General features: G+C 49.5%; 1 protein-coding gene across 2 annotated transcripts in view; it reads right to left on the bottom strand.

The window, feature by feature from the left end:
• Window positions 1-26,984, bottom strand: part of LOC119966005 (parkin coregulated gene protein homolog) — a 433,653-nt gene that overhangs the window by 397,813 nt on the left and 8,856 nt on the right. The gene's annotated exons all lie outside the window — the stretch shown is intronic.

Genomic DNA, 26,984 nt, shown 5'->3' with positions numbered 1-26,984 from the left:
AGGTGCAACAGTAGTTTACCACATTCACCCCCTGTTAAATTTGAGTCCAGCGGGGGTGGTGGAGAACTATATACAACAAATGGTTTTTACATTTACAATATTTGAAGTCTTTTGAAGTCCAGTGAACCAGTTGGAGGTTTAACTAGTCCGGGGCCTTGATGTGCCGCTGGGAGCGACGTAGTGGTGGCGGCGATGCCGGTGCTGGTCTGATGTCCGGTGACTCCGGGAGCGTGCCGAAATCCTCTTCGTCCTCGGGCGTGGGCAGGGGAAGGACGGATGGTCCTGGGGGGGGGTTGCTGCTGGGAGCGCCAGGGGAGGGGAGGGTGGCGCCGGGGGGGGGGGGTGTGTGTGTGTGGAACCTGCTGGTGCCAGGTCCCTGAGGGAGACAGTATCCTGGTGGCCGTCGGGGTACGTCACATAGGCACACTGGGGGTTTGCATGGAGCAACTGCACCCTCTCCAACAACGGGTCCACCTTGTGGAGTCGGACATGCTACGGAGCAGGACGGGTCCTGGAGATGTGAGCCAAGTCAGGAACGACACCCCAGATGTGGACTTCCTGAGCAAGGCAAAAAGACGTTCATGGGGTGTGTTGTTAGTGGCGGTGCACCGTAGAGACCGTATGGAGTGTAGTGCATCAGGGAGGACCTCCTACCAGCGGGAGGCCGGGAGATTCCTGGATCATAGGGCCAGTTGGACGGCCCTCTATACCGTCCTGTTCTCCCTCTCAACCTGTCCGTTTCCCCGGGGGCTGTAGCTTGTTGTCCTGCTGGAGGCGATACCCCTGTGGAGCAGGAACTGATGCAGCTCATCACTCATGAATGAGGATCCCCTGTCACTGTAGATGCAGGCGGGGAAACCGAACAGAGCAAAGATTGTGTTGAGGGCTTTGATGACGGTGGCAGACGTCATATCGGGGCATGGGATGGCGAAGGGGAATCTGGAGTACTCATCGACCACACTGACAAAATATGTGTTATGGTCGGTGGAGGGGAGGGGCCCTTTGAAATCCACGCGGAGGCGTTCAAAGGGGCGGGAAGCCTTCACCAGACACGCACGGTCCAGCCGGTAGAAGTGCGGCTTGCACTCCGCGCAGACCTGGCAGTCCCTGGTGATTGTCCGTACTTCCTTGATGGAGTAGGGCAGATTGCGGGCCTTTATAAAATGGTACAACTGTGTGACTCCCGGGTGACAAAGGCTGTCGTGCAGGGCCCGGAGTCGGTCTATTTGTGCGCTGGCACATGTACCTCAGGATAGGGCGTCTGGGGGCTCGTTGAGCTTGCCGGGGCGATACAAAATCTTGAAATTGTAGGCGGAGAGCTCGATCCTCCACCTCAAGATCTTTTCATTCTTGATCTTGCCCCGCTGTGTGTTAACGAACATGATGGCTACCGACCGTTGGTCAGTGAGGAGAGTGAATCTCCTGCCGGCCAGTTAATGCCTCCAATGCCGTACAGCTTCAACGATAGCTTGGGCCTCTTTTTCGACGGATGAGTGCCGAATTTCTGAGACATGAAGGGTGTGGGAAAAGAATGCCACGGGTCTACCTGCCTGATTGAGGGTGGCGGCTAGGGCGACGTCTGATGCGTCGCTCTCTACTTGAAAGGGCAGTGTCTCGTCTACTGTGTGCACCCTGGCCTTGGCGATATCGGCTCTGATATGGGCGAAGGCCTGTTGCGCCTTGGCCGTCAGGGGAAAATGGGTTGACTGTATGAGTGGGTGGGCCTTTTCCGCATAGTTTGGGACCCACTGGGCGTAGTATGAAAAGAACCCCAGGCAGCGTTTGAGGGCCTTGGGGCAGTGGGAGCTCCATGAAGGGCGCATGCGGTTGGGATTGGGCCCCAGAACTCCGTTCTGGACCACATAGCTGAGGATGGCTAAGTGGGTCATGCTAAACACGCACTTCTCCTTGTTGTAAGTGAGGTTTAGGAGAGTGGCGATGTGGAGAAATTTGGCAAGGTTGGCATCGTGGTCCTGCTGATCATGGCCGCAGATGGTGACGTTGTCATGGTATGAAAAGGTGGCCCGCAAACCGTACCTGTCGACCATTCGGTCCATCTCCCTTTGGAGGACCGAGACCCCGTTGGTGACGCCGAAGGGAACCCTGAGGAAGTGATAGAGGCGGCCATCTGCCTCGAAGGCAGTGTATGGACGGTCTGCCTTACGGATGGGGGGCTGGTGGTAGGCGGATTTGAGGTTGACTGTCGAGAAGACCCCGTACTGTGCAATCTGATTGACCATATCAGATATCCGTGGGAGGGGGCACGCGTCGAGCTGCTTGTACCGATTGATGGTCTGGCTGTAGTCCATGACCATTCTGTGTTTCTCCCCAGTTTTAACTACTATGACTTGGGCTCTCCAGGGGCTGTTGCTGGCCTCGATGATGCCTTCCTGAAGCAGCCGCTGGACCTCGGACCTGATGAATGTCCTGTCCTGGGTGCTGTGCCATCTGCTCCTGGTGGTGGCGGATTTGCAATCTGGGGTTAGATTTGCGGATCGACCTTTAGGGTCACAAGGCCACACACAGGAAGGGGTGGTAGGTGATGTGTTGGGTATGCTGGGTCTGTGAGGACTGCGTTTACCAGAGCAGTGAGAGAGACAGGCTACCAACACTTGTAGAAGTACAACTCTATTTTATTTAACTTGAACACACTTGCACTGTGGGTCGACACTATGTTAGGTTGACTGAAGACCTATGGCTAACCTGACCAGACTATACTGCTAGCACATGGTAGATGTTCGTGCTACTGACTGCGGGCTCTATCTGTCTTAGAGGCTGCATCTCGAATGAGCGGGAAAACTAGTGCCCTCTGGCTTTATAGTGACTGTGCCCTGTCTAGTGATTGGCTACTGTGTTCTATGTGTTGATTGGTCTTTCAGTATGTCAGTCAGTGTGTGTCTATGCACCATCATATACTTGTGTGTATATTATGACAATAGGGGCCTGCCGAATTTCAGGGTTTGGCTCTGGTGGTTGCACTGGAAGTCCAGGCCGAGTAGTAGGGCAGCGCAGAGGTTAGGGAGGACGTAGAGGCGGAAGCCGCTGAATTCTATGCTCTGGACCGTGAGTGTAACCGTACAGTACCCATGGATCGCCACGGAATGGGATCCGGAGGCCAGGGAGATACTTTGATTGGCGGGGTGTACCGCGAGGGAGCAGCACCTTACCGTATCCGGGTGGATGAAGCTTTCGGTGCTCCCGGAGTCCAGCAGGCAAGAGGTCACGTGTCCATTGATTTTAATGCTGGTAATGTGGTGGCCAGGTTGTGCGGACGAGACTGGTCGATGGTCACTGAGGCGCGTCGTGGTCGGTTGTCGCTGGTGTCGGATAATGGAGAGCCCGGGGAGCATAGGTCCTGGAACGCTGGCGGTGCCCATGTGCCGTGAGGGAGACAAGATGGCGGCGCCTGAAGATCTTGAGGAGGACAAAATGGCGACGCCCATGAGCCACATGTGGCGGGGGTTGAACAAGATGGCGGCGCCCATGGGTCGCACGTGTTGTGCGGAGGGGAAGATGGCGGTGCCCACTGGCCGCGCTTGGTCTGAGGGGGAGGATATGGTGGCATCCACTGACCCGCGTGGTCTGAGGAGGAGAAGATGGTGGCACCCACTTGCCGCACGTGGTCCGGGGAGGTGAAGATGGTGGCACCCAATGTCTGTAAACGAGGAGGGTGGGGGCGATAGCGGCGACTGCGCGGGCCTGGCACGCCGTGGTGAAGTGCCCCTTCTTACCGCAAGCCTTACAAAGGGCAGCGTGGGCAGTGTTGGCGGGGGTGTTTCTGCTGGCCGCAAAAGTAACATCAGGGATCCCTGGGGTTCGCTGGCTGGTGCGTGGCGCAGGCGTATTGGCTGGGTAAGGCCCCCACTAAGGCGGGCGTCTGTGGGGTCCACGATGCGCCGGAGGGGTGGGCCGCGCGGCTGGGGGCGCTAGCTTCTTTGTCTCCGCTAGGTCGAGCATGGCCCCTTCTAACAGTTGCTGGCGTATGAGGTCCGACCCAATCCCTGTAACAAACACGTCCGGCATAAGGAGGTTTGAATGTTCAGTGGCAGTAATGGCCTGACAGTCACAGTCCCGGAAGAGTGGGATTAGGGCCCGCCAGAAGTCTTCTATGGACTCACCAGGGAGTTGAGAGCGACTGGTGAGTACGTGCCTGGTGAAGAGCCTGTTCATCTTCTGAGCGTAATTCTCTTTGAGAAGCGTCGTGGCTTCGGCGTAGTTTGGCATGTCCTGGATCAGCGGAAAGACGCTGGAGCTCAACCTTGAGTACATGATCTGTATCTTCTGAGCCTCCGAGACAGGACTGGGCGCCGAGTTGATGTCCGCCTTGAAACAAGCTAGCCAGGGTTGAAAGTCCTTTTTGGCTTTGCTTGAATGCGGATCCAGTTGCAAGCGACGCAGCTTGATACGGAGGTCCATCTTTTAGAAAATCTGAGAGCAATAAATTGATGCACGATCAATTGCACAAAGACTTGAGTTGGGTACAACTAAGGCTTTATTGCTCTAAGATGTGTGGCCTCCCACAGCAGCTGGCAAAATGGCTGCAGCATGGAGGACACACATATTTATACTCTGTCTACTGGGCAGAGCCAGCAGGCAGGGACTACCAACGTACCTGTAGTACAGGTCCTACCATACATCACCTATTGGAGGTGCAACAGTGGTTTACCACATGGGGGGAGGGGGCGGGGAGCGGCTGTGGCTAGGGCTCGGAAGGACTCTCCTCCTGTAACTCTCCTCCATCTTCACCCACTTTGCTCCCAGTTCCTTCACCCATCCCCTCACTCTTTCCACATTGGCCGCCCAGTGATAGAACTGTAGGTTCAGGAGGGTCAGGCCTCCAACGTTTCTTATCCTTAATAGGACTTTCGTTTTGATCCTCAGGTTCCTCACTCCATTCCCGTATTCCCTCCTTCAACGCTACCACGCACCACCCCCATAAATGTTATGATCAGTTTGTCGACTGTGTTGAAAACGGCCTTGCGGATGTAGTTCGGGAGGAATCTAAACAGGAAGAGGAACCTGGGCAGTATGTTCATTTTGATTGTCTGCGCTCTCCCTGTGAGGGAGAGTGGGAATGTGCCCCACTTCTGCAGATCCTTTTTGACTTCCTCCACCAGACTCGTCAGGTTTTATTTGTGGATCCGTGTCCAGTTGTGGGCTATTTGGGATCCCCAGATAGCGGAATTTTGTTTGGGCTTGCTTGAACGGCAGTCTCCTCCACCTCTGTCCTTCCCTCCTGTGGGTTCACAGGGAAGATTTGGCTCTTGCTCAGGTTAAGCTTGTAACCCGAGAAGGCTCCAAACTCCATGAGATGTTTCATTATCCCTTCAATGCTGGTCTGGGGTCACCACCACTGTTTCAAGAGCAACAAATTCTGGCCTTGCTCTCATTCCACAAACAAATTAACAAAACTCTACATTCTGCACTGTTCACTATCTAATACCAATGGGTTTCTAAAACCCTATCAAACTCTATTCGCAACACATGACCATCCGTCACAATTTTCAGAAATGCAGAATGGCTTGCTCATCTATTCAGTTACTTCTGAAAGCGCCCTCAATTAATATCTTGCATTACTAAAATAAAAGCCAAATGCTGCAAATTTGAAATAGAACCAGGAAGTAGTGGAAAATCTCAGCAGGTCCGACAGCATCTGTGGAGATAAAAACAGTTTACATTGCGAATCCAATCTGTCTCATCTTCGGAACTCTGCTGAAGAGACTTCTTATGATGTTTGTCATGATATGCAAACATGCAGCTAATGAACACATAGAATAGGACACGACCAATGAGCAGTCAGGACACTCAGGGGAGGTATCTCACTATAAAAAGGATGAGGCATCACACCCAGCCTCTTTCCACAGACCAACATCTACAGAGTGAGACAGGGTGTATCCTCAGCATCACACCCCAGCACGTGGCTTAGAGCAAGGCTGGTTCAGTTAGACTGAGTTACTACATTTAGATTAGCAGAGAGTCAAACTCATCGAAAACTGTGCTAATAGTTCAATAAAACACTTTGAACTCACTTCAAAGTCTGGATCATCTTTTACTCAAAACTGCATCAAGTGGCAGCTTGTGTTATTCCAAAATACATAACACAAAAATGTTCACCCCCCCACCCCCACCCCTACCCCCACCTCTCACATTTAGATATAAAATTCACAAATAACATGTAGGGGTATAACGGATGAAGCAGAAATATTGGATTCTACAAAAATAAATCAAAATATGAATCACAGTTTGAAAATGTTGTGTTTTGGTGTATAACCTATCAAATTAAAGATTCAATGTTTGTGAACAAAAATGCTCCCCAACTGTTTCCATTATTTCTGCAAGTCAGGTTACTGATGATGGATGGGACTCAGTGATTAGATCAATCCTTCCGTGTGCACGACTGCATGCCTCATAGACCGAGGCAGGGTGAACAACATCAAATACATCATTTATGATTGACAGGCCTTGGATTTCAATTGAGGTTCAATAATTTTTTTCCAGTATTATCGATTTTTCAGGACTAAACTCTATATCATTTCTAGTGTGCTTGTCAGTCTGAAATAGTCTCAAATTTAGATGACATCTAGATGCCTCCCGCCCAAATAGAAAGACTGACGTGTCTTCAGTCACAGGAACACAGAGATGAAATGGCTGAACAACACCATTATTGAACATCACCGGTAGAAATTTATCAGCTCAGAAAGCTAAAAATAGCGGAAAAGTTGGCGCATACATTTTATTTGATTTGCTAAAAGAGTTAGCCAAAGAAGCTTTGACTGGTACTTGGCAGGTACATTACTCAAACTATAACCCAGCAGGAATATTTTACAAGGATAATCTATTATTCTGATCCCACTAGGAAAGAGGACACTATATGACCAAAGAGAAGAGATAAATCAAAGGTAGGGCAGGAATGTAAGCAGTCCAACCTCAAGATTCTTTATAATTAAGAGAATCACCTAAGTTCATAACTGGCCCACCATCCTTGGTGAGGTGGCTGGAAAGAGTTGCTTAGGGATATACTGTCTCTATGTTATTGGCCAGGGCTTAGAAACTCCAAATGTATTATGAAGCTCACTTGACCGACAACTTTAATGTTGAATTTGGCTAGGATGAGCACAAGAGCCTCCACTTCAGGTGTGAGTCATCAGACTTTCTAGGCGCTTTTATCAAAACAAAGTTTATTCTAAGAATGTAGTTAACATATATAAAACACAGCAAGAATTTACTATCAATTACAAACATGAAAAATCACACAATAGCCACAGTAATCTATGCATATGACTCTTGATGAATCCCTCTTAGTGGCTGTTACAATTTAATACAAAATCCAATAAACCAAAACCCCTTTCAAGGGCGTGGCCCAGCACACTGTAATCTCACTTGAATGGGACTGGTCCTTTCCCTGAGATCCTGGTCCAGCCTCCAACCAGCAGATTCAAAACTCCTTCCGGAAAGCAACTCTACCTTTAAAGTTACCAAGGCAGTTTGCCACACCCCATGTGCTTTCAGTTCACTGGAACAGCTTTCAAATAAAAACAGAGAAAAACAGGGAAACACTGCTTTTTCCTTTTGCAGTCCAAAACCAACAAGCCAAAACTGAAACCCAAAAACCTAAACCCCCTCTCACTTGACAGCCACAATCTGGCTCCGGCCGCAAATGACATCACTGAAGTGGTGCTACAAGTCATGTGGTCAGACCTAACCTTTCTTAAAGGGACACTCACATGACACTCCATGACTGGGATATGACTGCCAGTGTAAAATACAGAGGGCCCAAGAGCTACACTTTTATGTCAACTTGTCAACTGACCTTTCCCCTTGAGATTTCCCTTTGGTATGCTGGTTGTCCGCTATACACAGTGGCCAATCATTGCGTTACGCAGTCGCTAAATAAAGTTTGTGAGAAACCTGAGTGCCTTTGAACGATGGACCCTTCCCCTTGGGTTGGCTTTCTAGATGTCCCTTGTTGCAACTGTCCCACCTGCTGCTGGTTGAATGCCAGTGGTGGTGGGACAAGACTTGATGGGCCGAATGGCCTCCTTCTGCACTGCATGCATTAGCTGACAACTTAAGTGCATGAGCTGGTTTAGGCAGTGCAGGAAGGCCATCCACAAGCCTTCCCACCCTAGACTTAATCAGGGTGGAGGTGGGGTCACCACTCAGCACCCTCCATCCTGATTAAATGCCCCCTCACCTCCAAACTCACTTCAGAGGAGAGCATTAAATTTTGACCCAACATTCAAACTAATGAAATGTATGTTTTCGTAAAATTAGTCGGATATAACAAATGCTTATTTATATAAACATGGTTCCTTGTGTAACTGGAACTATGAATAGAACTGTTTTAACCTTAATGCGATGATGTCATCATTATTTAATGTTCAATACCTTTGGCAAAAAAATGAGATGAACACAAATTGCTCTCAGGTTACTGGAAGGCATGTTCCACGCTCATCTGATGGTTCCTGATCTTCTGCAAAGTGCTAAGAAAAGCCTGTTTCTGTTTGATAAGGTGCTGCTTGGCTCATTAATGAGGAGGTTGAGCACCTACAATCAAATTGGAAACTCTTTTATGCCAGGTCATTACTGCAGTAATGAACTTAGCATACAAGCAAGTTCCAAAGTATCACTCAGAAGTGACTGGAATAGAGCCAATTTACTGTGATTCCTTCTTTAAACAGATCCTCATCCTCATCCTGCGTAAGCTTTAGCCTCAGTGCCCTTCCATTGGGAAAAATGGAGTTAAATGGTCCTGTGTGGAGTGGCCTAAGTCAGTGTTTTGATGGGAATGCCTCCACATAATTTGGTGGCACGATGGCACAGTGGTTGACACTGCTGCCTCACAGCTCCAGGGAACCGTGTTCGATTCCGACCTTCTGTGTGTAGTTTGCACATTCTCCCCGTGGGGTTCCACCGGGTGCTCCGGTTTCCTCCCACAGTCTAGAGGTGCACAGGTTAAAGATTCCCATTCTAAATTGCCCCTTAGTGTCCAAAATGTTAAATGGGGTTACTGGTTTACGGGGATAGGGTAGGTCTAGGTCAGAGGGTCGCGCAGACTTGATGGGCCGAATGGCCTCCTCCTGCACTGTAGTGATTCTAAGATTCTCTATTCTATGAATATAGACTTGAGATGCAAAAAAGGCTTTCTTGGAAACCCATCCTCTACCCAAACACATACAAAACAGATACGCCGCACATACAGAGGGGAAGAGGTAAAACTAGTAGGAATTAAAATATGAAATAAAAGATTAATGTCCTCGATTTCAATTTTGAGGTTGCTGCAGCGGCTGTCCTTCCAGGACACGGAGTGACTGAAACCACCTGTTGGATTGCTAACTAGGATCTTCTGGAAGGAGCATTCAGTCAGAAAACCCAGGCTGAAGGATTCCCTCTGGGGATGTGACTTTACTTTTTTTTCTAATTAAGAGGCAATTTAGCGTGGTCAAGCCATCTACTCTGCACATCTTTGGGTTGCGATGGTGAGACCCACGCAGACATGGGGCGAATGTTCAAAGTCCACACAGACAGTGACCCGGGGCGAAAATGGAACCCGGGTCATCGATGCCATGAGGCAGCAGTGCTAACCATTGCACTACTGTGCTGCCCACTTTACCTTATATTAACCTGGGCCTTCACTTCAAAAGAACAGCTTCAGGCCTGTGGAATTCTTATTTGTTTCCAACAGCATTTCTGAGATAAGAACAGAGTTCCCCAAACAGGATTTTTAAAAGAGTTTTTAAACAACTGACCCTGCCTTCAGTTGCTGCTGGATTGGATTAACCTGCAGTTCAATCTGGCTGTACAGAGGGAAAGGTCTTTACTTTGTATCTTTAGGCAGCTAGTCCATGGGTCGGGCCATCCTCCGACCGTCCGCCCCCTTGGGGATTCCTACCTCCACCTGATATATCACAGCACATGTGTGGTGTGCAGCAGATAGTCTCCCTGAAGTCTCTTCGCTCAACCGAGGTGAGTGTCTCTGGAATGGCGGAAGATGCTGGAGACAGCGGTGATGGGAAGCCAGTGCCATCCCCAGACTGGTGCCCCAATATATCTCGAGCTGCGTTGGAGGGCTCCCGTCACTGCCCGTTTCATCTTCTTCGCTGCTATCCGCTTGGGTTTGGGGTTGGGGGCGGGGGCGGGGGACACCAGAAGGGCCTGCCTCATCGCAAGACACAAGACATGACAGATGACTGGATCGCGGGCTAAGGTCACGGGTGGTTGGTGGTGATGGTGGTGGTGGTGGTGGGAGTGGAGGGGAGGTGTGGGGGGGTGTTGGGAGGTGATGGGGGTGGAGACACACATGCCAAGGGGAACCGCAACACAGCGAGGTCTCACGTGTTCGCCCAATGCTTATCTGTGCCTCGCCGACTGCCCTCTCTCTGGGCCCACCAACCAGACCAGTGCCTGTTGCTCTGCTGTGGTGAGGAACCACAGGTCCGGTGGCTCCCCTCTGGTCTTTTCTCCCTCCTGGTGGTTGTGGGCCACCTTCTCCTAGGTGGGGACTGCAGAAAGCGCACAGTGTTGGGCAGTTGGACGCATGCAGCTCAGGGGTGGGTAGCTGGTGCCTTTCATGGCCAGGGCACCCGGCCATGGTGGCCAGTATGGGTGTTGGCATGTTGAGGAGGGTGGGGTGCACACACACCGCCGGTGGGTGGGGTCCGGTCTGCCTCCAAGTGGGGGTGGTGGTGTTACGGGTGTTTGGGACAGGGGTTGGTGCCAGTGGCACAGTGCTGCCTCCTCACCCTTTGCCCTGAGAAAGTGATGCAGCATTGCTGTCCGGTCCTGGCGGTGGGGCCCACAGCCTCTGCCGTCTGCTCCCAGACCGGTGTACGATAGCTAGTTCCAAACTCCTTCCCACCCTGAGGTACAGGGTGGCGCCTAGCAGCGTCCGCAAACAGGGGTAACGTTCTCCGTGCTGCCATCTTGCTGGTGGGATGAGTGGGTGTCGGGAGTGGAGTGCTAACATGAGTCTCTCGGGTGTCAATCCTGACCCTAGCAAATCCAACAACATTTCTCAATGGAATCGCTCGTGTTCTAAGTGGTGCCAGTGCTAGCCCGTTAATGGTTGTTGAATAGCTCCGGGAGCGGTGCCAATTTTGTTGTTGTAGAAGTCCACCGATTCTGTCCCAGCGTGAACACTTAGATAGATAGATAGAGATAGAGAAATACAGCACAGAACAGGCCCTTCGGCCCACGATGTTGCGCCGAACTTTTGTCCTAGGTTAATCATAGAATTTTGGACAATTTTTCATGGCCAATCCACCCAACCTGCACATCTTTGGACTGTGGGAGGAAACTGGAGTACCCGGAGGAAACCCACGCACACACGTGGAGGATGTGCAGACTCCACACAGACAGTGACCCAAGTCGAAATCGAACTTGGGACCCTGGAGCTGTGAACAAATTGTGCTATCCACAATGCTACCGTGCTGCCCTTAAGAAGTTAACCTACACTCCATTATTCTACCCTAATCCATGTACCTATCCAATAGCTGCTTGAAGATCCCTAACGTTTCCGACTCAACTACTTCCACAGGCAGCGCATTCCATGCCCCCACTACTCTCTGGGTAAAGAACCTACCTCTGACATCCCCTCTATATCTTCCACCATTTATCTTAAATTTATGTCCCCTTGTAATGGTGTGTTCCACCCGGGGAAAAAGTCTCTGACTGTCTACTCTATCTATTCCCCTGATCATCTTATAAACCTCTATCAAGTCGCCCCTCATCCTTCTCCGTTCTAATGAGAAAAGGCCTAGCACCCTCAACCTTTCCTCGTATGACCTACTCTCCATTCCAGGCAACGTCCTGGTAAATCTCCTTTGCACCTTTTCCAAAGCTTCCACATCCTTCCGAAAATGAGGCGACCAAAACTGCACACAGTACTCCAAATGTGGCCTGACCAAGGTTTTGTACAGCTGCATCATCACCTCATGGCTCTTAAATTCAATCCTTCTGCTAAGGGCACGATTAAATTAAAAGGGAACAAAGTCCCATACCGAGTGCATTCAGCTGTGCCGAGAAACACACGGCTATGCAACACCACTCATTTTAAATAAGGGGGGGCTGGATTCTCTGATTCTGGGCCTATGTCCCCAGGCCGGCGTGGGAATGGAAAAGCTGGTGTAAAACAGCCACCGATTCCCCGTTTTGCTGGGGGCTAGCATGCCGGCAGTGTAGAGAATCCGGTTCAGGGTACCGATACACCCCGGAGGATTGCCGGGTCCGTGGCCGCGCATGTGCACAGCGGCGGCCTACAGCGGCTGCACTGTGCAACATGGTGGTGGCTGCTCGCAGACTGGGCCTGCAAAATAGTCCCCCACTTCGGCCGGCTCATGACCCCGGTCCACCACCCCCCCCCCCCCCCCCCCCCCCCCCCCCCCCCCCCCCCCCCCCCCCCCCCCCCCCCACCGGTGCCCCCAGCCTCGAATATGGCAGCGCTGGACTGAGTCCGCAGCCACCACGCCGAGTTCCCGACGGGTGAGACCACACGTGTCCCTCGGGAAACCAGCCGGTCGGGAGCGGAGCATCTGGGGGCGGGCCTCAGGCAATGTCCTGAGGCCGACGATACGTGGCACGGCGTTCTCTGCAACTACACTGCTTTGGAGTGGGTGGAGCATCTCGAAAGTGGCGCCGCCCCCGATTTGGTTGGGAATCGGATTCTCCGGCCATTTACCGAACGCGTCTTCAGCGTCAGCAACCGGAGAATCCAGCCCGGGTTCTCAACAGCGAATCAACACCCGAGGCCACACATAGCCCCGTTTTCAACACAATATAGCCAGGCTTCGGGATGCCATTTGTAAATGCCATCCTGAACTCCGAGGCTCCGGATGTGCCAGTGTACCACTCTGCCCATGGGGCATGCACCTGGGGGCCTCCGTTCCTCTTGGAGACCCCCATAAGGCTGATTCCAGTTGGTTTCCATTTGTCGGGACCGGTTTTGAACTGCGCTCGCCTGGGATCTCCAAGGCAAAGGGGATAGATCCCAACATCCCAACATCTTGCATACCTCAGGAATCTGCACATTAAAGCAAGACTTGTTGTCTCGGTCTAATATGCAGATTTGCAAAAAGTGATCTCACACACGTTGGGTGGGATTTACATCGCAGCGTCTCACGAGATTACATTAGATTTTGTGAAGCATTGCGAGCTGGGTAGACCCCAGGAGCGGGGTCTCAGGCTTTTATCTGCCATGCTTTGACACGGCGAGCCGCTTTTCAGGCGCAGCATGGCCATTGGATCACACCCTTAGTTTCCGAAACGGAGAATCCCACTCACAGTCTGTTGTCCAATTTGAAGAATTTGAAGATTTGATGAAATCTTGGTTTGCAAAACTTTTTTTTTTTACATATTAGTAGGAACCATCCTCTGCTACCAATGTGAAGCTCCAATGATATCTCTGTAACAAGAACTAGAAAGCAAGTCTTAATTTAATCAACTCAACCCCGTGCGAGGACCCGAATGCACCGTAAGTTATTCCCATGCTCGCAGAACGCCGGGACCAGTCCGGATCGCAAACATGCCCCCCCAGCAACCCCACTATCTCAACCAGCACCTGGGACCCTGACAGACGCGACCCCAGAAACGTGACCAGCACGCTGGTCCCCGCCAGCGCCCCGACCCCCGCCAGACACAACTAGAACATAGAACATAGAACACTACAGCGCAGTACGGGCCCTTCGGCCCTCGATGTTGCGCCGACCTGTGAAACCATCTGAAGCCTATCTGACCTACACTATTCCATTTTCATCCATATGTCTATCCAGTGACCACTTAAATGCCCTTAAAGTTGGCGAGTCTACTACTGTTGCAGGCAGGGTGTTCCACACCCCTACTACTCTCTGAGTAAAGAAACTGCCTCTGATATCTGTCCTATATCTATCACCCATCAATTTAAAGCTATGTCCCCTCGTGTTGGTCATCACCATCCGAGGAAAAAGACTCTCACTGTCCACCCTATCTAACCCTCTGACTATCTTATATGTCTCTATTAAGTCACCTCTCAGCCTTCTCCTCTCTAACGAAAACAACCTCAATTCCCTGAGCCTTTCCTCGTAAGACCTTCCCTCCATACCAGGCAACATCCTAGTAAATCTCCTCTGAACCCTTTCCAAAGCTTCCACATCCTTCCTATAATGTGGTGACCAGAACTGCACGCAGTACTCCAGGTGCGGCCGCACCAGAGTTATGTACAGCTGCAGCATGACCTTGTGGTTTCGAAACTCAATCCCTCTGCTTATAAAGGCTAGCACACCATATGCCTTCTTAACAGCCCTATTAACCTGGGTGGCAACTTTCAGGGATTTATGTACCTGGATGCCGAGATCTCTCTGTTCATCTACACTACCAAGAATCTTGCCATTAGCCCAGTACTCTGCATTCCTGTTACTCCTTCCAAAGTGAACCACCTCACACTTTTCCGCATTAAACTCCATCTGCCACCTCTCAGCCCAGCTCTGCAGCTTATCTATGTCCCTCTGTATCCTATAACATCCTTCAGCACTATCCACAACTCCACCAACCTTCGTGTCATCTGCAAATTTACTAACCCATCCTTCTACACCCTCTTCTAGGTCATTTATAAAAATGACAAACAGCAACGGCCCCAAAACAGATCCTTGCGGTACACCACTAGTAACTGAACTCCAGGATGAACATTTGCCATCAACCACCACCCTCTGTCTTCTTTCAGCTAGCCAATTACTGATCCAAACCGCTAAATCACCTTCAATTCCATACTTCCTTATTTTCTGCAATAGCCTACCGTGGGGAACCTTATCAAACGCCTTACTGAAATCCATATACACCACATCAACAGCATTACCCTGATCCACCTGTTTGGTCACCTTCTCAAAAAACTCAATAGGGTTTGTGAGGCATGACCTACCCTTCACAAAACCGTGTTGACTATCGCTAATCAACTTGTTCTTTTCAAGATGATTATAAACCCTATCTCTTATAACCTTTTCCAACATTTTACCCACAACCGAAGTAAGGCTCACAGGTCTATAATTACCAGGGTTGTCTCTACTCCCCTTCTTGAACAAGGGGACAACATTTGCTATCCTCCAGTCTTCCGGCACTATTCCTGTCGACAAAGACGACATAAAGATCAAGGACAAAGGCTCTGCAATCTCCTCCCTGGCTTCCCAGAGAATCCTAGGATAAGTCCCATCTGGCCCAGGGGACTTATCTATTTTGACATTTTCCAAAATTGCTAACACCTCCTCCTTTTGAACCTCAATTCCATCTAGCCTGGTCGACTGAACCTGAGTGTTCTCCTCGACAACATTGTCTTTCTCCAGTGTAAACACTGATGAAAAATATCCATTTAATGCTTCCCCTATCTCCTCTGATTCCACGCACAACTTTCCACTACTATCCTTGATTGGCCCTAATCTTACACTAGTCATTCTTTTGTTCCTGATATACCTATAGAAAGCCTTAGGGTTTTCCTTGATCCTATCCGCCAACGACTTTTCGTGTCTCTCCTTGCTCTTCTTAACTCTCCCTTTAGGTCCTTCCTGGCTAACTTGTAACTCTCAAGTGCCCTAACTGAGCCTTCATGTCTCATCCTAACATAAGCCTTCTTCTTCCTCTTGACAAGTGCTTCAACTTCCTTAGTAAACCACGGTTCCCTTGCTCGACAACTTCCTCCCTGCCTGACAGGTACATGCTTATCAAGGACACGCAGTAGCTGTTCCTTGAAAAAGCTCCACATTTCGATTGTACCCATCCCCTGCAGTTTCCTTCCCCATCCTATACCTCCTAAATCTTGCCGAATAGCATCATAATTGCCTTTCCCCCAGCTATAATTCTTGCCTTGCGGTATATACCTATCCCTGCCCATTGCTAAAGTAAACATAACCGAGTTGTGATCACTATCACCAAAGTGCTCACCTACATCTAAATCTAACACCTGGCCGGGTTCATTACCCAGTACCAAATCCAATGTGGCCTCGCCCCTTGTTGGCCTGTCTACATACTGTGTCAGAAAACCCTCCTGCACACACTGCACAAAAAATGACCCATCTATAGTACTCGAACTATAGTATTTCCAGTCAATATTTGGAAAGTTAAAGTCCCCCATAACAACTACCCTGTTACTCTCGCTCCTGTCGAGAATCATCTTTGCAATCCTTTCCTCTACATCTCTGGAACTATTCGGAGGTCTATAGACAACTCCCAACAGGGTGACCTCTCCTCTACTGTTCCTAACCTCGGCCCATACTACCTCAATAGACGAGTCCTCAAGCGTCCTTTCTACCGCCGTAATACTTTCCTTGATTAACAATGCCACACCCCCCCTCTTTTACCATCTTCTCTGTTCTTACAGAAACATCTAAATCCTGGAACCTGCAACAACCATTCCTGTCCCTGCTCTACCCATGTCTCCGAAATCGCCACAACATCGAGATCCCAGGTACCAACCCATGCTGCAAGCTCACCCACCTTATTCCGGATGCTCCTGGCGTTGAAGTGGACACACTTCAAACCAGCGTCCTGCTTGCCGGTGCCCTCTTTCGAACTTTTAACCCTATCCATGACCTCACTACTCTCAACATCCTGTACACTGGGACTACAATTTAGGTTCCCATCCCCCTGCTGAATTAGTTTAAACCCCCCCGAAGAGCACTAGCAAATCTCCCCCCCAGGATATTGGTACCCCTCTGGTTCAGGTGAAGACCATCCTGTTTGTAGAGGTCCCACCTACCCCAGAACGAGCCCCAATTATCCAGGAAACCAAAACCCTCCCTCCTGCACCATCCCTGTAGCCACGTGTTCAACTCCTCTCTCTCCTTATTTCTCACTTCACTAGCACGTGGCACGGGTAACAACCCAGAGATAACAACTCTGTTTGTTCTAGCTCTCAGCTTCCACCCTAGCTCCCTGAATTTCTGTCTCAAATCCCCATCTCTCTTCCTACCTATGTCATTGGTACCTATGTGGACCACGACTTGGGGCTGCTCCCCCTCCCCCTTAAGGATCCCATAAACACGATCAGAGACATCACGAACCCTGGCACCTGGGAGGCAACACACCAACCGTGAGTCTCTTTCGTTCCCACAGAACCTCCTGTCTGTTCCTCTATCTATGGAGTCCCCAATGACAAGTGCTCTGTTCCTCTTCTCCCTTCCCTTCTGAGCAACAGGGACAGACTCTGTGCCAGAGACCTGTGCCCTATTGCTTACCCCTGGTAAGTCGTCCCCCGCAACAGTATCCAAAACGGTATACTTTTTATAGAGGGGAACGACCACAGGGGATCCCTGCATTGCCTGCCGGTTCCCTCTCCCTCCCCTGACGGTAACCCATCTACCTTCTTCTTTTACCTGAGGTGTGACTACCTCCCTATAACTCCTCTCAATAACCTCCTCCGCCTCCCGAATGATCCGAAGTTCATCCAGCTCCAGCTCCAGGTCCCTAACGCGGCTCTCGAGGACTACCTACCTTCCACAAGGTCAGACTTCTCCCATCGGATCCCGGGACCATCCAACTGTAGCCGCCGACCGAGGAAGGGAGGGAAATGCGACGGTCTGCAGGTGGGAGTGATGCAACACAGTTTCAAGACCCCTCTCCCCAGTAGGCTCCTGGCAAATGTACAAGCGATCGAAAACAAGCTGGATGAACCTAACGCTGGACTTACCTCTTAGAGGGAAGCAAGAGACTGCTGTGTGCTCTGTTTCACAGAGACATGGCTCACCCCCCGCCTCACCGGACTGTGCCATACAACCTGAAGGCTTCTCTATTCACCGGGCGGACCGCACCAAGTCATTAGGCAAAGCGAAGGGTGGAGGGTTTGTCTCCTCATACCTCCTCCTCGTGCTTGGATGTGGTGACCCTGGCGACCTACTGCTCTCCGGACCTGGAATACCTGACCGTGAAGTGCAACCCACACTATCTTCCACATGAGTTCATTTCAGCCATTATTACAGCGATCTACATCCCACCCCAGGCAGAAGTAAATAAGGCGCTGGACGAACTGTACACAGTTCTAAACAACTACGAAACAGAACCCCCGGAGGCCTTGTTCATCGTGACCGGGACTTCAACAATGCCAACCTCAAGAGTGTACTGCCAAAATCCCACCAGCACATCTCCTGTCCCACCAGGGGCAACAACACCCTTGACCACTGCTATTGAAAAATCAAGGGCGCCTACCGATCCATCCCCTGATCGCGCTTTGGGAAATCAGACCATAAGACGGTGCTCCTTCTCCCGGCATACAAGCAGAAACTCAAGCGGGAGAATCCAGCTAAGAAGGACATGCAGAGGCAGCACTGTGGCCTAGTGGTTAGCACAACCACCTCACGGCGCTGAGGTCCCAGGTTCGATCCCGGCTCTGGGTCACTGTCCGTGTGGAGTTTGCACATTCTCCCTGTGTCTGTGTGGGTTTCACCCCCACAACCCAAAAATGTGCAGAGTAGGTGGATTGGCCACACTAAATTGCCCCGTAATTGGAAAAAATAATTGGGTAATCTAAATTTATTTTTAAAAAAAGACTGACGTGCAGCACTGGTCCGAGGAAACAGAAGAGCTCCTACGTGACTGCTTGGAGACAGTGAACTGGTCCATATTTAAGAACTCAGCGACCAACTTAAATGAGTATGCCACCACCGTCACAGACTTCATCAGCAAATGTGTGGATGACTGTGTGCCAAAGAAAGCAGTACGTATGTTCCCTAACCGGAAACCATGGCTTAATCGCGAGATTGACTCCCTACTGAAGGACAGGTCTGATGTGTTCAAGTCAGGTGACTCTGACCTATACAAGAAATCCAGGTACAAACTTCCTAAAGCCATCTGGAATGCCAGGAGAGAATATCAAACCAAGCTAGAGTCACAGACTAGCATTACAGACTCTCGGCGGTTATGGCAAGGACTAAACAACATAACGAGCTACAAAGCGAAGCTGAGCAGTATGTCTGGCAGCAGCGCACCCCTCCCCGATGAATTCAATGCATTCTATGCTGGGTTACGAGCAGGAAACCAACGAAATCTGTCGAGTGCCCCAGCAGCCCATAACACACCCATACCCACCATCACAGCTTCCGAAGACAGATCGGCTTTCTTGAAAGTGAACCTTTGGAAGGTAACGGGTCCGGACGGGATCCCTGGACCAGCTGGCAGATGTGTTCGCGGACACCTTTAACCTGTCTGTACTCCACTCCGAGGTCCCCACCTGCTTCAAGAAGACCACCATCATACCGGTGCCAAAGAAATACCAGGTAACATGCCTCAATGACTATCGTCCAGTGGCCCTGACTTCAGTCGTTATGAAGTGCTTCGATAGGTTGATCATGAAGCGCATCACCACCATACTCCCAGAACGGCTTGATCCACTACAGTTCGCATACCGTCGCAACTGGTGCACAGCAGATGCCATCTCCCTGGCCCTACACTCAACCCGAGAGCATCTCGACAACAAGGACTCCTACATCAAACTCCTATTTATTGACTTCAACACCATAATCCCAGCCAAGCTCATACCAAAGCTCCAAAATCTAGGACTTGGCTCCTCACTCTGCAACTGGATCCTCAACTTTCTGACCCACAGACCACAATCAGTGAGAATAAACAACAACATCTCCCCTACAATAGTCCTCAATACTGGGGCCCCGCAAGGCTGCGTACTTAGCCCTGTACACACACGACTGTGTGACAACTCCATCTACATGTTTGCTGACGATATGACCATTGTGTGCCATATCTCGAATAATGACGTGTCAGAATACAAGAGGGATATAGAGAACCTAGTGGAGTGGTGCAACGCCAACAATCTATCTATCCCTCAATGCCAGTAAAACTAAAGAGCTGGTCATTGACTTCAGAAAGCAAAGTACTGTACACATCCCCGTCTGCATCAACGGGGCCGAGGTGGAGATGGTTAACAGCTTCAAATTCCTAGGGGTGCACATCTCCAAAAATCTGTCCTGGGCCACCCACGTCGACGCTACCACCAAGAAAACACAACACCGCCTATACTTCCTCAGGAAACTAAGGAAATTCGGCATGTCCACATTAACTCTTACCAGCTTTTACAGATGCAACAAAGAAAGCATCCTATCTGGCTGCACCACAGCTTGGTATGGCAACTGCTCGGCCCAAGACTGTAAGAAACTTCAGAGAGTCGTGAACACAGCCCAGTCCATCACACAAACCTGCCTCCCATCCACTGACTCCATCTACACCTCCCGCTGCCTGGGGAAAGCGGGCAGCATAATCAAAGACCCCTCCTGGGGCGGGGGGTTGTTTGCTAGCGCTGTTGGGGAGGGTTTAAACTAACGTGGCAGGGGGATAGGAAACAAAGCAGGAAGTCGGAGGATAGGAAAGAGAGGATAGAAACAAAAGCTAGTAAGGAGTGGAAAGCAGAGAAACAGATTGAACGGCATTCAATACAAGAGGCCTAACGGGCAAGACAGATGAACTAAGGGCATGGATAGGACTGGGGTATTACAGCTATCACTGAAACTTGGCAGCTCATTGTTCTGAGGTACAGATACTATAGGAAAGATAAACCAGGAGATAGCAGGGGAGGGGGAGTTGCGTTTTTGATTAGGGACAGTATCACAGCAGTACAGAGAGAGGGGGCTGGATACTCCTATCCTCCGCGCTGAAATCGCGTTTGGCGCAGCAGGGAGGAGAATGGTCGTCAAACCAGAAATTCAGACCGGCGCCGCTCCCGCAATTCTCCGGTCCCCGGAGAATCGCTCGAGATCCACATGCGCGCAACGGGCCGAATTCCCGACGACGTGGTACTAACCACCAATCGCCCTTTGTGAACATCGGGTGGTAGCTGCAGACTCAGTCCGTGGCCGTCCTGGTCGGGGGCGGGCGGTTCGGAGGCCAAGGGAGGCCTTATTGGCGGGTGGGGAGTGCTTGTGCGGGGGTTGAGGGTGGGGCGCGCAGTCGATCAGTGGTCTCTTTTGTGGGTCTAGCTCCGGGGTGCGAGTCCGCCATGGAGCACGGAGCGGCCGCTGGAAGCCGGCGGCGGCGCATGCGCGGCCTCCAGCCCGGAAGTGCGGGGGTCCATATCTGCAGCAAACGCTGTGAGATCTACTCCGCGTCCCTGTTAGCCCCCTGCAAGTCTTTGAATTAGTGTCCTTTTGGTGCCAGTTTTTCTGGCGTAAAACTCTACCAATAATGGAGAATCCAGCCCAGCATGTTTGTGAGCTGCCAAAGAATGGCCACCTTTCTGCCAAAGAATGGCATATCATAAACTGCCACTTAAAATGATCCCAAGAATACTGAAAACAGAGAGAGAACAATCAGAACAGGACAACAGCAGATTTTCCAAGAGCTAAAAAAAATGAATGAAAAGGCAGCAACATTGACTAGAATTTCTTTGTAGCTGGTCTTGAAAGCTCTTTAAGAAGCCTGCCTGGATAGGGTTTAGAGTCCAGGATCTCCAATGTATAACTGGTGAGCAAAGCAGCAGAGGCTGAAGTAAAAATATCCCCACCTTAATTAGCTCCCGCTGTCTGGAATTCTGGCAAGAGGCCAAATTCAATTAGAAGAGAATCCAACTGAGGTACACGCGTGCCAATTGCAAGGCTTCAACTGTGCGGAGAAATTTCTGGATGGGAAATCAGGCACACCTGGGGGCCATTGCAATTCCCTGCCCTTCCCCCACCTCAGGACAGACCGCCCTGCAGGCAGAACCTCCAATCCAGATGTAAATCTCAGCTTTGATCCTTCACAGTAAAGGGACGCTGTTTTTTAAAAATGCTTTCTGGAGATGAAAAATTGCCTTTTAATCAATATATTAGAAAATATATTGGCCTTAACATATTATTATCGCTTTCCTGTATCAATGAGATATAAGCGTTGCCATGAATATGCGTTTTACTTCGATTAGGAATCTGTCATTCTCCTTCTAATTACCGGGAAAAGAAATGGATATTCAGTACATATCAGACAAATTAATTTATTGAGTAAAAACTGAGAGATTGCCTGTGTCACAGGAGCACAGAAAGTTGCAGAAAGCTATGGATTTGAACGAAAATGATGGATCAGAAAGGATGGCACAGATGCTTAGTTTGGAAACCCATAGAAATTGAAACAAAATGCATCTATAATTAGCACTATTTTTACCAAAAATATTTTGCATTGATCAGCTCGAGTTGCACCAATTCTGTCACAAAAAAACGAGAAAAGAAAAAAGTAAGTGACAATTTACCATTCTCGGTATGAGCACCAAAAGTATTAATTTGAATGGTTACTGTGCAGTAGTGTTTTTTGAACTTTTTTTTGCCCGGACTGATTTTTACCAACTGACCATCTTTCGGGACCCATGCCGGCTGAGTTTTGCGTCCCCCGCCAGCTGACCTCCGCGACCCACACCGATCAAACTCCGCAATACACAATTTTCAAGAACAAAGAACAATGCAGCACAGGAACAGGCCGTTCGGCCCTCCAAGCCTGTACCGGTCATGATACCACCCTTGGCCAAAACTCACAGCAGTTCCTTGCGCTGTATCCTTCTATACCCATCCTATCCATGTATATTTCGGGATGCCTTTCGAACGGCTTTAATGTATCTGCTTCCACAACCTCCCCTGGCAAAGCGTTCCAGGCACTCACCACCCTCTGGTAAAAAATCTGCCACGCACATCTCCTCTAAACTTTGCCTCACGGACTTTAAACAATATGGGTGAGCATATTGTGGGTGCTTTTCAGGTGTGGCATCTAGCTTAAGTGGGGTGTGTGCTGTGGACAATGCCTCTTTCAGAGGCTCTGAAGTTTTTGGGGGTGGAGACGGTCACAAGCAGTACCTTAAGGACAGAGACTAAAAGCAGACTGTTAGATTTAGCAAAAACATTGCAGCTAACATTAACTGACAAAATGCGAAAAGATGAGGTAATTATGGCGGTGGCTAAGCATTTAAAGTTACCTGAGATACAGTTTGTCTCATTGGAAATAGCAAAAATTCAGTTGCAAATTAAACAAATGGAATATGAGAAAGAATTAAAGCAGCTTGAATACGAAAGAGAGAGAGAGGAAAAAAGAGAGAGAAGAAAGGAGAAAAGAAAGAATAGCCCTCGCAGAACAAAAAGAAAGAGAAAGGTACTAAATGTTGGTCGTTCTGGGTGAGTGTGCTTAACACTCAATTTGGCTCTGTCTCTTTACTTAGCTCTGGAGTCGCAAGGTATCGTTAAGATACCGCCACAAGTTCAAGGTGAAGTTCAAAGCAATAAAATCATACACCAATTAGTAAGTTCAAACAACTGAGTTTATTATAATACAATTATAATAACTACCCATGCACACGCTAAAAGGATTAAGCTATTCCTAACTGCTAAATAAACTAATACTTATCTCGAAGGAACTGCCGGGTCAGGGAACAAGGCCTCTTGCTCTGCTCTGGTCTGCAGACTTCAGGTTGGTATAAGTTAAAAGGGGTCAGGAGTGTCTATCTCTGGTAGCGATCGTTGTGAGACACTTACTTGTTGGCGGCTGCTGTCCGAACCCTCTCCTCTCTCTCCTTCAGGGTCTTCTTGGCAAAAGCTAGTCGAGGTGCTGGTCCACGGAGGAGTGCTGGTCAAAGAGAGAGGAGGGCTGGACGAGAAGACTGAACCATGTGTGGGACCTGTCTTTTATAGGTCCCAGGGATCCGCGCCCCTTTAGGCGGACTCCCTTTCCTGCTTGGAATCGATTGGGTCTCTTCCCAATCGATATGTTTGAATCCCCCCAATACTGAGGCTGTTCCTTAGCTACTGGGCGGGCTCTCAGACTCTTTGTTTCCGAACCCTGTTGGTGCCTGAGTGTCTGCTATCCTTTACAATGTTGCAGTTGCTTCCCCATTTGTGTCCATTGTCTCTGGAATCGCTCCATTAACATGCTAACTATCCCGGAGATTGCCTCATTAGTATGCGGAACGTTCGTTTCGGTGCTGTCTGCTTTCTTAACAGACAGAATCCACACCTGCTAGGCTCAGCCTGCTGGGGCTGCAAACATTGTCCATTTTATCCTGTATGCTTTGTGTTCCTCCATTTTGTATTTCGGGAAATGGCCAACTTCGGTGGCTACAAACATTTGTGCAAAAGTGTTGTAGCGTGATTGCTCCACTGATGGACTTGCTGAAAAAACATTGAAAATGTCAATGGACAGCGGAATTTCAACAGGCAGTTGACTGCCTGAAAGCTGTGATGACCAATGCTCCTGTGTTGGAGAATTGCAGGGGGCTCTGTGATCAGATTGAACTAAAGTCTCTGACTTTAAGGAGAAATGCCGAGGCGTAGAGAAATAGATGGATCATGCAGAGACCTTCTTGTTGAAAGAGACTGTCAATTGAGAAGGATTCCAGTTGGAGGAAAAACAAAAAATGGACTATATTGTTGTACCTGTTGGCATGTGTTGTTTTTTTTGCAACAAAAAAGTATTTTTACTGTGTGCATTTCTTAAAGGATGGTGAAAAGGTGAAAAATGAAACCATCTTGAAGTTGATGGTTTACTTTTTTTCCTTGGGGGAGGTGTCATGTGCGTGTATCTTTAAGAAATGGGGTTTATAAATTGGTGTGTATATAAATATCTGTAGTGAGAGTACCTTTTAAGAAATGGGTGTTTACTACTGCAGTGATGTCAGAGAGTGGGTGGAGCTGGGATGTCTGTCAGCATTTTACTTTCATTTTTGAGCAGGCTGCAGGGTGTGTTTTAGTTTTGTTTTCAGTGTTGGAGCTGAAGCCAGACCAAGCAGGTGTACTGCTGTTCTCTCTGCCATCAAAACACTATCTCTTGATCATCTGGTGAATTCAGAATTATAAATGTTTTCAGTACTTCAGATAAAGATTTTGTTTTTAAGTCGTATGGATGTTAAAAAGGAAAGCTTAAAGGTTTACTTATTGTTGTAGTCTTTGGGGGTTGTATTTGAATTAATGGTTGCTAAGATGTTCAATGTATGTTTTAAAAAGGTTAACTTGGGTTCATAGAATAAACATTGTTTTGCTTTAAAAAATACTTTTCCATTTCTGCTGTACCACACCTGTAGAGTGGGCCGTGTGCTCACCATACCACAATCTAGTAAAAGTTGTGGGTCAGGCGGACTCCATGATACACTTTGGGGTTCTCTAAACCCTGGCCCATAACAATTCCAAGTGCGGCCTTATCAAGGTTCTATACAACAGTAGCATGCTTTGCCAGTTTTAATACTTGATACACCGTCCAATGAAAGCAAACATTGCATATGCTTTCATGACTACCTTGTCCACTTTTTGCCACTTTCAAAGATCTGTGGATCTGCACGCCCAGATCTCTCTGACTTTCTATCTTCCTCTGAGATTTGCCATTTACGGTGTATTTCCCCTCTACGTTATACCTACCAAAATGCATTACCGCACATTTGTCTGGATTAAACTCCATTTACCATTTCTCTGCCCAAGTCTCCAACCTATCTATGTCCTGCTGTTTCTCTGACAATCCTCAACAACATCTGCCACTCCGCCAACCTTGGTGTCATCTGTGAACTTACTAATCAGACCGGCTACATTTTCCTCCAAATTGTATATGTATACTACAAACAACGCTTACCTTTAATGTGACAGGTGAACCTACTTGGTCCTCATAACCTCACTTGCTTTGTCATTCAACGTGACATTTCTGCAAACGACTTCAGCTGATAAATTAAGTTGCATCCGTTGAAAAAAAATCAAGAGGTTTGTCCTTGAACTCATTATTCTTAGTCATTGAAGTTTTGAGGGTTTTTATCTTACATTTGTCAGTGCTTCCCTGGATATAACACACAAGAGCTTTGCATCCTGATTTGCAGTGGCACAATTAATAAGCATCATGAAATCGGGCTGGATTCTCTGTTTCAATGGCTAAGTGCCGACTGAAACGGAGAATTCATGGGTGTTTTAAGATACCAACATTGGTGCCAAACCGTCACCGATTCTGGGATCGGTGAGGGGCTAGCAGTGGCGCCAGGTGAAACTCCCAGCTCCTGCGCCGAAAACGGCCGGAAAATGGTCGGGTCTCTGGCCATGCAAGCGCACGCGGACGACCTGCAGCGGTCGCGGCGTACAACATGACCCAACCCATTATCCATGACCCCACAGGCCACCCCCTGGCCACCCCCACCAGCCCCCCAGGCCTCGCGGAAGCCCCCCCCCCCCCGTTCAGCGGCACGGCTCCTGGCCAAGTGTCACGGCGCTGGACGCAGTCCGCAGCCGCCATACTGGGTTCCCGACCACTCAGACCGCACGTCCACTATGTGGTCAGGAACTCGGGCCATCATGGGCGGATCATCGCAGGAGGGCCTTCCGATGACCTGCCAACAGCGTTGCAACAGCATGGGGTGCGCAACGTGATTATGCCACTTCCGAGGGGGAGGAGCATGGCTGACCAGCGTCAAACTGGTGCCACCCTCAATTTGGCCGTCGGAGTGGATTCTCCGCCCAATCGCTGATTATGATATCGGCGGGCAACAGAGAATCTCTCCCATCATTTTATGCTACTTTGTTCCTGATTTCAGCTTCTTCTTCATGAGCTGTTCACCAGAGGTCCTGGTGGTCACACCAGCATTGCTGGCAGCTGCAAATTGGAGGAATCCCTCTCGCATCCAGAGCCCGTGATGTCAGTGTACAGGGCATGTGACCTGCTCTCTGCCACTGCTTATGAAGAGAAGACTCCGTTGACCTTTAAAAAGAATCTGTTCCTGGGTCAGTGCGCAAAAGTCAGGAGGAGGTGGTCTGCCTTGCTGGGCTCTGGGCCTGCGCACAGCTGAGGGGACACCCATGCGCGGGATGGCCAACGTTCTGAAAGCCAGTCGCGGACATTGGGAACTTCTGGCATTCAGGAATGCCATGACCGACGACCCACGACCCTCCCGACACCCGCCCGCGAGCCACCCGTAGGTCTTGACCCTGAGTTTGATAATGACTGCTGTACAATGATTCTATATTGTCATGAATAGGAATTTAAGGGCAGCACGGTGGCCTAGTGGTTAGCACAACCGCCTCACGGCGCTGAGGTCCCAGGTTCGATCCCGG

This window comes from Scyliorhinus canicula, chromosome 1 (genome assembly GCF_902713615.1).
Source record: "Scyliorhinus canicula chromosome 1, sScyCan1.1, whole genome shotgun sequence".
In the NCBI taxonomy this organism is placed as follows: domain Eukaryota; kingdom Metazoa; phylum Chordata; class Chondrichthyes; order Carcharhiniformes; family Scyliorhinidae; genus Scyliorhinus; species Scyliorhinus canicula.
This window is presented reverse-complemented; position numbering and strand designations above follow the sequence as displayed.